Raw genomic sequence first — 12,998 nt, forward strand, 5'->3', positions numbered from 1 at the left:
ACCGGGGCACGAACCCGTGTCCCCTGCATCGGCAGGCGGACTCCCAACCACTGCGCCACCAGGGAAGCCCTGGAGTATATTTGATTTACAATGTTGTGTTAGTTTCAGGTGTACAGCAAAGTGATTTAGTTATACATACACATGTATTTATTCTTTTCCAGGATTCATGATGACTTTTAAAATGCCTGCTACATCAGTAGTAATGTGAAAATCCACATACCTTTAAGAAATTATTTTGTAACTTCTGCCTAATATGTAGTAAGTCACACGTGATTAAGAAGCCAAAACAAATGAAGCACATGGAATACTTGCCAGAAAAACAGGGACTATCCTGAAGAAGAGTGGGAGCAGGTCAGATTGAATTGCCTAATTACATGACAACAGTGTGTCATGGTCAGTGGCTTGTCAGCCGTAAAGTGTTAGCCAGGGGTTTGCAGGAGTTTATATCAGTGTGTAGGCTAGGGGGCTGTACCAGAGAGACCCAAAATACAGTGACTTAGAAAAGATAGAAGCGTTTTTTGGTTTTCTTGTTTATTTTTGTCTCACTGAAAAGTTAAAGAGGTGGACATCCGATGCTGGGAGCTTCATCTCTGGGTCCAAGACAGCTGTTCCAGTTTTTATCCCAGGGGGTAGGGAAAGGGACTGGGAGATGCACAAGACCTGGAAGTGGGGTGCATATCCCGCTGGCCACAACTTAGTCGTTTGATCGACTTAGCTGCACAGGGGGCTGGAAAACGTAGTCTTCAGCTGTGTTGCCATGTGCCCAGTTCACACCATTTCTATAGAAGAAGAGGATAATTGTTATTGAAGAACAAATAGCAGTCTGCCAAAAGCTTTGTACTATTAAAAGTGGAGATGGGGCTTCCCTGGTGGCGCAGTGGTTGAGAGTCCGCCTGCCGATGCAGGGGACGTGGGTTCGTGCCCTGGTCCGGGAGGATCCCACATGCCGCGGAGTGGCTGTGCCCGTGAGCCGTGGTCACTGAGCCTGCACGTCCAGAGCCTGTGCTCCGCAGTGGGAGAGGACGCAACAGTGAGAGGCCCGTGTACCACAAAAACAAAAACAAAACAAAACAAAACAAAAAGTGGAGATGGTGACTGTTTCCATTTTTTTCTTTTATTCATCAGTAAAATTTTTCTTCCCCCTTTAAAGTAAGTGAAAGAGCTTGAAAGCCTCTGAGTGGGTAAGTGAGGTGCATAGCGTAAGGTGCAAGGAGTGACCCAGTAACTGTATGCTAGCATCATGCTATGTGGTAGTTTTCCTACACAATTTGTTCTGGTTATGTTCTGCTGTTATTCACATCGTGCCACCACTTAGTGATGAAAACCACAGTAATCATTTCATTATTATTCTTCACAATTCTGGGGGCTGACCAGACCCTCAGATAGATGGTTCTTACTTGCAGTATCTCGTGCAGTTGCGATCATGTGGTAGTGGAGGGAGATGTCATCTTGAAGGTGCTCTCTTTCACATACACATCGGGAGGATGATGGTGGCTCTCAGCTGGGACCTCTCCACGTGTCCTGGATACTCTGAGCATGTTGGTTGGGTGGGTTTCAAGGGCGAATGTTGGAATAGCCCCAGGCAGCAGCCATGTCCCCATTTATGACCTATTCCAGAAGTCACTTAGCATCGATTCTGCTGTTGCGCAGAATAAAGGAGCAGGAATATTACATCCCACCTCTTGTGTCACTGTGGTGAGTGTCAGTATCAGATTTTAAGAATGTATGGAATGGACGATATTGTGGCAGCCATCTTTGGGAAGTATAATTGCTTTCACAGTCGTAAACTGTTTTTATTAAAAAAAAAAATTTATTTATTTGGCTGCGCCGGGTCTTTAGTTGCGGTACGCAGGATCTTTAGTTGCGGTGTGTGGGATCTTTGGTTGTGGCATGCGGGATCTTAGTTGCGACATGCGGGATCTAGTTCCCTGACCAGGGTTCGAACTCAGGCCCCCTGCCTTGGAAGCATGGAGTCTTAACTGCTGGACCACTGGGGAAGTCCCAGATTATTTTTATTTTTAGTCATACATTTTTATATGCATAATGGATTGTTAGCGGAACACAGGAAGGATAAGGAATACTGACTTGAAAATGCAAGAGTGTAAAAGTAGTAATGATTCTGCAAATTTACATCAAGGTGATTTTCACCAGTTCTATAGATTGCAGTAAATATGATTAAAATTCTTATATAGCATTCTAAGGTGATTTCAGTACTACAGAAAATCTAAAAAGAGAGAACAGAATGAGCTGTATGTTCAGTTGGGCTATTATTTATTAGGAATAGAGGTTATCCACGTCTGTAATGTTTTAGTTACTTATAAGGGGCAGCCTGAATCCAGTCTTGTCCCTCAGAAGGAAACAAATTGTTTTCTAGTACCTAATGTAAGTATTCCAAACATAAGCCCTTGGCAGTTTTTGTTTATTTTTGATGCTGAGGCAAACGTTTGTAATATTTAACGTTTTTGAAAAATTACTCTTTTTCTTTCGTAATTTTAAATTATGTCAACCTATATCATTTGTTAAATGGGAGAAAAAAATTTTTCTCTTCATATTCAAGGATGAGTAATGTTCTAGTGTATGGATAATACCACATTTTATTTATTCATTCATCAGTTGATGGACATTTGGGTTCTTTCCCTTTTTTGTCTGTTATGAATAATGTTGCTATGAACATTTGTGTATAAGTTTTTGTGCGTTTTATCTCTTGAGCATATACCTAGAATTGGGATTGCTGGATCATATGGTAACCCTATGTTTAACCTTTAACAGAATTGTCAGACTGTTTTACAAAGCAGTTTGCAGCATTTTTCATTCCACTAGCAATGTACTGAGGGTTCATGTTTCTCCATATCCTCACCAGCACTTAATATCTGTCTCTTTGATTATTGCTATCTTGGTAAGTGTGAAGTGGAATCTCATTGTGGTTTTCATTTTTATTTACTAGGAGCAGATTTCCCAGGTGGCTAATAATGTTAATCATCTTTTCATGCGTTTATTGACCATTTTACATCTGCTTGTCCATTCAGATCCTTTGCCCATATTTTAATTGGGTTGTGTTTTTATTATCAGGTTGTAAGTGTTCTTTATATATTCTAGCTATAAGTCCCTTATTAGATATATAATTTACACATAGTTTATACCATCTTGTCAGTTGTCCATTTACTTTTTTGATGATGTCATTTGAAGCACAAAGGTTTTCAAGGATGTCCATTTTATCTATTTTATCTTTTATTGCTTATACTTTTGGTGTCAGATTCTAAGAGTTTTGTAGTATGACCTCTTACATATAGATGTAGAATTCGTTTTGAATTAATTTTTGTATATGGTGTGAGAAAAGAATCCAACTTTATTCTTTTTCATGAAGATATCCAGTTGCCCCAGCATGATTTGTTGAAAAGACTATTTTGCTCCATTGAATTGTCTTGGTACACTTTTCTAAAATCAGTTGACTGGCAATGTAAGGGTTCATTTCTGGACTCTCAGTTCTCTTGCATTGATTGATATTTCTGTCCTTAAGCTGATAACACTGCCTTAATTACAGTAGATTTGTAGTAAATTTTCATCTGCAAATAGAGATAGGTCAGTTTTTTCTTTGCTAACCTGGATGCCTTTTGTTTCATTTTGTTGCCTAATTGCCCTTGCTAGAACCTTAGTACAGTGTTGAATAGAAGTGGTAACAGAGAACATCCATGTCTGATGTTCCTGATTAGTCTTTTTTCAAGTGGCTTAGAACTGTAGGTTTGTCATAGATCGCCTTTATCAGGTTGAGAAATTAACGACTATTTCTAGTTTGTTGGATATTTTAGATCATGAAATGGTGTTGGATTTTGCCAAGTGCTTCTTCTGTCTTATTCAGATGATCATGTGGTTTTTGACCTTTATTCAGTTAATTTTCAGATTTGGAATCCACCTTGCATTCCTGAGGTAAATGCCACTTGGTCATAGTGTATAATGCTTTTCATCTATTGGTGGATTACACTTGCTTGGATTTTATTGAGGATATTTGTTCCATATTTGTAAGAGATACGGGTCTGTGGTTTTCATTCTTGTGATATCTTTGTTGGGTTTTGGTTTCAGAGTAAGACTGGTCTCATAGACTGAGTTGGAAATTGTTCTTTTCTCTTATGTTTCTGAAAGAATTTGTGAAGACTTGGTATTATTTAAAAGTTTGGTGGATTCATCAGGGAAGTCAGCTGGGCCTGGGGTTTTTTTTGTGGGATTTAAAAAAGTTACTAATTCAGTCTCTTTACTTACTATAGGTTTATTCAGATTTTCTCTTTCTTCTTGTATCAATTTTGATAGTTTGTATCTTTCTAGTAACTTGTCCATTTCATTTATCTATACAGTTTATAGTATTCCTTTATAATCACTTTTCTTTCTGTAAGATCAGGAGCAATATCCCCCGTTAATTACTGATTTTACTGTTTTGAGTCTTCTCTCTTGGTCAGTCTAATTAAAGTTTTGTCAATGTTGTTGATTTTTTTCAAAGAACCAAATTTCAGCTTTGTTGATTCTTGTTTTTCTTTACTCTGTTTCATTAATTTCTGCTCTAATTTTTTTATTTAAAATTTTCAATTTTATGTTGGACTATGGTTGATTTACAATGTTGTATTAGTTTCAGGTGTACCGCAGAGTGATTCAGTTACACATATATATGTATATCTATTCTTTTCAAATTCTCTTCCCACTTAGGTTATTACAGAATATTGAGCAGAGTTCCCAGTGCTATACAGTAGGACCTTGTTGATTATCTATTTTAAATATAGTCGTGTGTATATGTCAATCCCAATCTCCCAATTTATCCGTCCCCCAGCCTTTCCCCTTTGGTAACAGTAAGTTTGTTTTCGAAGTCTGTTTCTGTTTTGTAAATAACTTCATTTGTATCATTTTTTTTTTAGATTCCGCATATAAGTGATATCATATATTTGTCTTTCTCTATCTGATGTACCTCACTTAGTATGATAATATTCAGGTCCATCCATGTTGCTGCAAATGGCATTATTTCTTTATTTTTAATGGCTGAGTAATAGTCCATTGTATATATGTACCACATCTTCTTTTTTCCTTAATTTAAAGAAAAAATTTATTGAAGATCTGAAAAACAATTTCTAAAAGATTGACTTTTCCAGAAAACTGTAGCTACACAATGCATCGTATCTATCATGTTAAAACCTGCATTAGACACAAATACAAAAGCCATGAAACAAGCCACCATTCTTCAACAATCTGAGCAAAGATAAAATGCCTAAGGAACAACATGGATGACTTGCAAAGGATGGGCTCTTTACTTTAAGCACCATAAAAAAAAGGGGGGGGGAGCACAAATGGATGAGTGTTTTCAGTTATATACACTGAATTGAACCTTTGGCACTAGGAATCAGGGCATTTTGTCATATAGCATTAACACATTATAAAAGTGTGTGGTGGCAAAGGAATAGAACCACCAGCATTCAAATGCAGCTTTGTCAACTAAGCAATAAAATACAGTATGTCTTTCTGTTGTCCATCATTGAATACACTGGTAGCAACTTTGAAATGAAAGAAAAGAAAAAAGCTGTAATTCCTTTCATTTTCTCTGTTTAAATATCAAACAGAAAACAAACATCAATTCTGTTATACACTAACATTTCCAAAGTACCTCATTTGTACAAGAGAAGGACTAAGAAACAAAAATGCGTTTACAGACGTCCAAACGTGAGTATAAGCACCTCACACAGCTTTCTGATGATACTCAGGAGGAGCCACTTGGTTAATCGCTGGCACTAAACAGAGTTGCAGAGTTCTTTGCCAGGTGTTTTAGGAAATCATGAAGATAATTCGGTAATAAAGCAAGGCTCTTCTCATCCAGAGGTGTATGGGCCAACATTGCTCCAATTTGTACAGATAATCACAGTAGATGTGGCGCTCCATGCATGTGGGAGGGACATGGGCGTCATCAGGGTGATCTGCGAGGATTTCAGCATACTGTGGTCTCTCATGTTTGCAGAGCAGCTGAGTGCCCAACATTACATTGAAGTATTCCTTTATCCCTGCCACAACTTCATTAACGCATACTCCTTGTTATCTGTGTTTCCTTGAGATTTCTTGGAATTTGCATAATCCGCTAGAATGGAATCCACATTCTTCTTGGCAGGAAGATAAAGAGCTGTTTGTTTTTTTTTTACATCTTTATTGGAATATAATCGCTTTACAATGGTGTGTTAGTTTCTGCTGTATAACAAAGTGAATCAGTTATACACATACATATGTTCCCATATCTCTTCCCTCTTGCGTCTCCCTCCCTCCCACCCTCCCTCTCCCACCCCTCTAGGTGGTCACAAAGCACCAAGCTGATCTCCCTGTGGTATGCGGCTGCTTCCCACTAGCTATCTGTTTTACGTTTGATAGTGTATATATGTCCATGCCACTCTCTCGCTTTGTCACAGCTCACCCTTCCCCCTCCCCATATCCTCAAGTCCATTCTCTTGTAGGTCTGTGTCTTTATTCCTGTCTTACCCCTACGTTCTTCATGACATTTTTTTTTTCTTAAATTCCATATATATGTGTTAGTATACGGTATTTGTCTTTCTCTTTCTGACTTACTTCACTCTGTATGACAGACTCTAGGTCCATCAATCTCATTACAAATAGCTCAATTTTGTTTCTTTTTATGGCTGAGTAATATTCCATTGTATATATGTGCCACATCTTCTTTATCCATTCATCCGATGATGGACACTTAGGTTGTTTCCATCTCCGGGCTATTGTAAATAGAGCTGCAATGAACATTTTGGTACATGACTCTTTTTGCATTATGGTTTTCTCAGAGTATGTGCCCAGTAGTGGGATTGCTGGGTCATATGGTAGTTCTATTTGTAGTTTTTTAAGGAACCTCCATACTGTTTTCCACAGTGGCTGTACCAATTCCCATTCCCACCAGCAGTGCAAGAGTGTTCCCTTTTCTCCACACCCTCTCCAGCATTTATTGTTTCTAGATTTTTTGATGATGGCCATTCTGACTGGTGTCAGATGATATCTCATATCTAGGAATAAACCTACCTAAGGAGACAAAAGACCTGTATGCAGAAAATTATAAGACACTGATGAAAGAAATTAAAGATGATACAAATAGATGGAGAGATATACCATGTTCTTGGATTGGAAGAATCAACATTGTGAAAATGACTCTACTACCCAAAGCAATCTACAGATACAATGCAATCCCTATCAAACTACCAGTGGCATTTTTCACAGAACTAGAACAAAAAATTTCACAGTTTGTATGGAAACAACAAAAGACCCTGAATAGCCAAAGCAATCTTGAGAACGAAAAACGGAGCTGGAGGAATCAGGCTCCCAGACTTCAGACTATACTACAAAGCTACAGTAATCAAGACAGTATGGTACTGACACAAAAACAGAAAGATCGATCAATGGAACAGGATAGAAAGCCCAGAGATAAACCCACGCACATATGGTCACCTTGTCTTTGATAAAGGAGGCAGGAATGTACAGTGGAGAAGGGACAGCCTCTTCAATAAGTGGTGCTGGGAAAACTGGACAGGTACATGTAAAAGTATGAGATTAGATCACCCCCTAACACCATATACAAAAATAAGCTCAAAATGGATTAAAGACCTAAATGTAAGGCCAGAAACTATCAAACTCTTAGAGGAAAACATAGGCAGAACACTCTATGACATAAATCACAGCAAGATCCTTTTTGACCCACCTCCTAGAGAAATGGAAATAAAAACAAAAATAAACAAATGGGACCTAATGAAACTTCAAAGCTTTTGCACAGCAAAGGAAACCATAAACAAGACCAAAAGATAACCCTCAGAATGGGAGAAAATATTTGCAACTGAAGCAACTGACAAAGGATTAATCTCCAAAATTTACAAGCAGCTCATACAGCTCAATAACAAAAAAACAAACAGCCCAATCCAAAAATGGGCAGAAGACCTAAATAGACATTTCTCCAAATAAGATATACAGACTGCCAACAAACACATGAAAGAATGCTCAATATCATTGATCATTAAAGAGCTGTTTTTGCTGGGTAATTAAGTCCCAGTCATCAACAAGCCTCGGTTTTAGTTCTTCAGGAATCTTTACTGTAACTTCAGCTTCGTTTGTGAATGTTTCCTCATTGTCAACAGTAGGGTCTACTTGGGCCCTTTTCTTGTAGGAGGCTGAGGTTGTCTCACTGGTGCTACCACCATCTCCATTTCCAGGTGTTTTCTGTTTGTTCTTTTTAGTTTTCACTTCAGCATTTTTCTGTTGCAGACCAGAAGTCTTCTTTCCAGGGGCAGCCCCTCTCATCTTCCCCTCTGCATACTGCTCCTGATTGGCTTTTTTCTGGAACTCATTCATCTCAATTTTTATTCCAACTACTGTAATGTGTAAAGTATTACATTTGTTTATCCTTTATGGCCACCTTTACACACTTTGCTTCATAAAGAAGAGGCCCGTGGAAGCACAGCACTCTCTCACCCTCCTGGAATTGAGGCTTCGGGTCCTGCTTCAGTGCCATTTATAAGTGATCGCTGCTGCCTCCTTCTCCCGCCATCCCCGACTGCTGCCCCTACTCTGGACCCCGCCCAACTCTGTGTCAGACGCGCCGTCAGGCACTGCCAACTCTACATCCTGGGCCCTACCACATCTTCTTTATCCATTCTTCTGTCGATGAACATTTAGGTTGCTTCCATGTCTTGGCGATTGTAAGCAGTGCTGCAGTGAACACTGGGGTGCGTGTATCCTTTTGAACCATGTTTTTGTCAGGCTATATGCCCAGTAGTGGGATTGCTGGATCATATGGTAGTTCTCTTTTTAGTTTTTTAAGAAACCTCCATACTGTTCTCCATAGTGGTTGTACCAATTTACTTCTCACCAACAGCGTTGGAGGGTTCCCTTTGCTTCACACCCTCTCCGGCATTTGTTTGTAGACTTTGAAAAAATTTATTTATTTATTTATTTGGTTGTGCCGGGTCTTAGTTGTGGCAGGTGGGCTCCTTAGTTGTGGCATGCGAACTCTTAGTTGCGTCGTGCATATGGGATCTAGTTTCCTGACCTGGGATCCAACCCGGGCCCCCTGCATTGGGAGCATGGAGTCTTAACCACTGGGCCACCAGGGAAGTCCCTGTTTGTAGACTTTGATCATGGCCATTCTGACTGGTGTGAGGTGATAACTCGTTGTAGTTTTGATTTGCATTTCTCTGATAATTACTGATGTTGAGCATCTTTTCATGTGCTTTTTGGCCATCTGTATGTCTTTGGAGGAATGTCTATTTAGATCTTGTGCCCATTTTTTGATTGGGTTGTTTGTTTTTTTGCCATAGAGCTGCATGAGCTGTTTCTATATTTTGGAGATTAATCCCTGTCGGTCACATCATTTACAAATATTTTCTCCCATTCTGTGGGTTATCTTTTCATTTTGTTGATGGTTTCCTTTGCTGTGCAGAAGCTTTTGAATTTAATTAGGTCACATTTGTTTGTTTTTGTTTTTATTTCTATTACTCTAGGAGATGGATCAAAAAAGATACTGCTTGAATTTATGTCAAAGAGTATTCTTACTATGTTTGCCTCCAAGAGTTTTATAGTATCCAGTCTTACATTTAGGTCTTTAACTCATTTTGAGTTTATTTTTGTGCATGGTGTTAGAAAATGTTCTAATTTCATTTTTTACATGTAGCTGTCCAGTTTTCCCAGCACCATTTATTGAAGACACTGTCTTTTCTCCATTGAATAGTCATGCCTCCTTTGTTGTAGATTAATTGATCATAGGTGCATGGGTTTATTTCTGGACTTTCTGTCTTGTGCCGTTGATCTGTATTTCTGTTTTTGTGCCAGTTCCATTCTGTTTTGATTACTATAGCTTTGTAGTATAGTGTGAAGTCAGGGAGTCTGATTCTTCCAGCTTTGTTTTTCTTTCTCAAGATTGCTTTGGCTATTCAGATATTTTTGTGTCTCCATAGAAATTAAAAATTTTTTTGTTTTTAGTTCTGTGAAATATGCCATTAGTAATTGGATAGGGATTGCATTGCATCTGTAGATTGCCTTGGGTTGTATAGTCATTCTGACAATATTGATTCTTTCAACCCAGGAATATGGTATATCTTTCCTCTGTTTGTGTCATCTTCGATTTCTTTCATCAGTTTTTCATAGTTTTCAGAGTACAGGTCTTTGTCTCCTTAGGTAGGTTTATCCATAGGTATTTTATTCTTTTTGATGTGATGGTAAATGGGATTGTTTCTTTAATTTCTGTTTTTGGACTTTCATTGTTAGTGTATAGAAATGCAGCAGATTCTATGTTTTAATTTTGTATTCTGCAGCTTTACCGAATTCATTAATGAGCTCTAGTAGTTTTCTGGTAGTATCTTTAGGATTTTCTATGTATAGTATCATGTCATCTGCGAACAGTGACAGTTTTACTTCTTCTTTTCCAATTTGGATGCCTTTTATATCTTTTTCTTCTCTGATTGCCGTGGCTAGGACTTCCAAAACTATGTTCAGTAAAAGTGGTGAGAGTGGACATCCTTGTCTTGTTCCTGATCTTACAGGAAGTGCTTTCAGCTTTCCATCATTGAGAATGATGTTTGCTGTGGATTTGTCATATACAGCCTTTATTATGTTGAAGTGAGTTCCCTCTATGCCCACTTTCTGGAGAGTTTTCATCATAAATGGGTGTTGAATTTTGTCAAAAGCTTTTTCTGCATCTATTGAGATGATCATATGGTTTTTATTTTTCACTTTGTTAATGTGGTGTATCACACTGATTGATTTACAGATGTTGAAGAATTCTTGCATCCCCGGGATAAATCCCGTTTGGTCATGGTGTATGATCCTTTTAATGTATTGTTGGATTTGGTTTGCTAGTATATTTGTTGAGGATTTTTGCATCTATGTTCATCAGTGATATTGGCCTGTAATTTTTTTTTTTTTTTTTGGGTGGTATTTTTGTCTGGTTTTAGTATCAGGGTGATGGTGGCCTCATAGAATGAGCTTGGGAGTGTTCCTTCCTCTGCAGTGTTTTGCAATAGTTCCAGAAGGATAGGTGTTAACTCTTCTGTAAATGTTTGATAGAATTTGCCTGTGAATCCATCTGGTCCTCTACTTTTCTTTTTTTTTAAATAAATAAATAGATTTATTTATTTGTTTATCTTTATTTTTGGCTGCATTGAGTCTGCGTTGCTGTGCGTGGGCTTTCTCTAGTTGCGGTGAGCGGACTTCAGTAGTTGCAGCACGCGGGCTCAGTAGTTGTGGCTCGCAGGCTCTAGAGCGCAGGCTTAGTAGTTGTGGTGGGTGGGCTTAGTTGCTTAGTTGCTCTGCGGCATGTGGGATCTTCCTGCACCAGGGCTCGAACCCACGACCCCTGCATTGGCAGGCAGATTGTCAACCATTGCACCACCAAGGAAGCCCCTCGACTTTTGTTTGTTGGGAGGTTTCAATCACAGTTTCAATTTCAGTACTTGTGATTGGTCTGTTCATATTTTCTATTTCTTCCTGGTTCAGTCTTGGGAGATTGTGTTTTTCTAAGAGTTTGTCCATTTCTTCTAGTTTGTCCATTTTATTGGCATATAGTTGATTGTAGTAGTCTCTTATCCTTTATATTTCTGTGGTGTCCATTTCAACTTCTCCTTTTTCATTTCTAAGTTTATTCATCTGAGCCCTCTCCCTTTTTTCTTGACGAGTCTGGCTAAAGATCTATTCTGCCGTCTTGTCTCAGCACCCCTCAAAAGTTGAAAAAAAAAAAAAGTGCTTGTTACTGGTTCTTGTTTCCTCATCTCTCAAGCTGAGAACCAGTTTCCAGTAGGGCCTTGAGCCTACTGGTCAGGGCTACGTGGTTTCCCTAGCTGAGCTTTGAGGTGAGAGGGAAAATGCACCCTTCTTCACTCCTCTGTTCTCTTCTCCACAACGATTGTGGTGTGGGGTGATTGGCACTGGGGTTGGAGACACACCTCTGGAGCCCCTTTTACCCCTGAGAGCCGCAGGCCAAACTGAAGTGACTGAGGCCCTGGCGTTGGGGGAGCAGCCTCTCTGCTCTAATTTTTATTATTTTCTTCCTCTGCTTCATTTTTAGTTTGCTCATCTTTTTTCAGTGTCTTAAGAATGGAAGCCTAGGTTATTACTTTGAGACTTTTCTTTTTTCTTTCTTCTTTTTTTTTTTTTAAATAAATTTATCTTTTTATTTTTGGCTGTGTTGGATCTTCGTCACTGTGCAGACTTTCTCTAGTTGCGGCGAGCAGGGGCTACTCTCCATTGTGGTGTGCAGGCTTCTCATTGCGGTGGCTTCTCTTGTTGCAGAGCATGGGCTCTAGGGGGGTGGGCTTCAGTAGTTGTGGCACACGGGCTCAGTAGTTGCAGTATGCGGGCTCTAGAGTGCAGGCTCAGTAGTTGTGGCGCACGGGCTTAGTTGCTCCATGGCATGCAGGATCTTCCTGGACCAGGACTTGAACCCATGTCCCCTGCATTGGCAGGTGGATTCTCAACCACTGCACCACCAGGGAAGTCCTGAGACTTTTCTTTTTAATGTAGGTATTTACAGCTGTAAATGTCCCTCTAAGCACTATTTCACTACTTCCCATAAGATTTGGTACATTGTGTTTTGTTTTCGTTCACGTCACAGCATTTTAGGATTTATCTGTGATTTCTTTGCCCCACGGTTATTTAGGAGCATGTTTTTAAATTTCCACATACTTGGAATTTTCCAGATTTCTTTCTGTTACTAACTTCTGTTTTCATTCCATTTTGGTGGGAGAAGAAACGTTGTGTGAGTTTAAGCTTTTTCAGATTTACTCAGCTTTGTCTTATGGCCTTGCATGTGGTTTGTCTCCACGTGCACTGTAGAGGAATATGCATTCTGCTGTTACATAGTGTTTTCTATTAGGTCTAGTTGGTTTATAATGTTGAAGTGTTCTGTTTCCTGTTGGTCTTCTGCCTCTTTTTTCTTTTCATTAGCAGTAGTTCTGTTTTTAGTTTTATGAGGAACTTCCATACTGTTTTCCATAGTGGTTGCA

At 39.1% G+C, this 12,998-nt stretch overlaps 1 protein-coding gene and 1 pseudogene across 4 annotated transcripts in view; one reads left to right on the forward strand and one right to left on the reverse strand.

Moving 5' to 3' along the window:
- The window catches only part of NSUN6 (NOP2/Sun RNA methyltransferase 6), an 87,258-nt gene that overhangs the window by 56,852 nt on the left and 17,408 nt on the right, over positions 1-12,998 (forward strand). The gene's annotated exons all lie outside the window — the stretch shown is intronic.
- Positions 5,102-8,757, reverse strand: LOC114903541 (annotated as a pseudogene).

Source organism: Monodon monoceros, unplaced genomic scaffold, assembly GCF_005190385.1.
Source record: "Monodon monoceros isolate NGI ecotype Baffin Bay Population unplaced genomic scaffold, NGI_Narwhal_1 Super_Scaffold_21, whole genome shotgun sequence".
NCBI lineage: Eukaryota > Metazoa > Chordata > Mammalia > Artiodactyla > Monodontidae > Monodon > Monodon monoceros.